Here is an 825-nt window from a genome sequence, read left to right as displayed (position 1 = left end):
AGTTTAGTCTATTTATTTACCTCGACCCCATTTTTAATGGAAATAAGCTAAAAGAAACTGCACGAATATACAGTTAACTGAAACACCACATTAACATACTGATCAGTATGTATATTATTTGTGAGTTCTCTCCGCCTGTTTGACCTGCTTGGGCAACTTGGCCCCAGGCGCATCTCACTCTTTCATAAACAGTTCAAAAGCATAAGTTTGTGGCGTCTTTTGGCAAGGGTAGTTTTCATAACAAAATGGGTGTGCTGTTTGCCACGAGTAAAAAGTGTATAAAGATTATTTAGCGTGAAAGGTGACTCCAGGTTAGATACAACGTGCAGGTCTCGGTCAGTGACTCTGCATTGAAATGTTACCTGCCTACTGTTTATAGTATCTGTTCTATCTATTGTGGTTAAGTCGTATCAAAAAATAACATCAAATATAATTCTTGGTTCCAGGAATGGCAGGGAAATGAATACATGTAACAACCCGAAGTAGGTTAAGAGAGAGAAAAAAAAAACACGACAGAAAGGTAGAAAGAGGAGAAGTTGATAAAGAGTAAAAGGAAAGGGCCCGATCTGTCTGCCAGAAAGGTGTTAGCTACCTGTTGCCACTTGGCTGCCCTACCCACGAGGCGCAGATTAGTATCGTAAACACTATACACAGCGTAGTAAACAATCCCAGGCGAGAGTAAACAGAGAGGTGTGTGTAGTCTGGAGCCGAGCCGCCAGATCCTGCTACCGTCTCTCCCTCTACCCCTTGCACCTGCCTGTTGGACTCTCCGCGACTCCAGAGTGTGTGGCGTGCGCCGTCGGCACTCCTTTTGCCTGGGTTCGC

The sequence above is a fragment of the Penaeus monodon genome, chromosome 29 (assembly GCF_015228065.2).
Source record: "Penaeus monodon isolate SGIC_2016 chromosome 29, NSTDA_Pmon_1, whole genome shotgun sequence".
NCBI classification, from domain to species: Eukaryota; Metazoa; Arthropoda; class Malacostraca; order Decapoda; family Penaeidae; genus Penaeus; species Penaeus monodon.
This window is presented reverse-complemented; position numbering follows the sequence as displayed.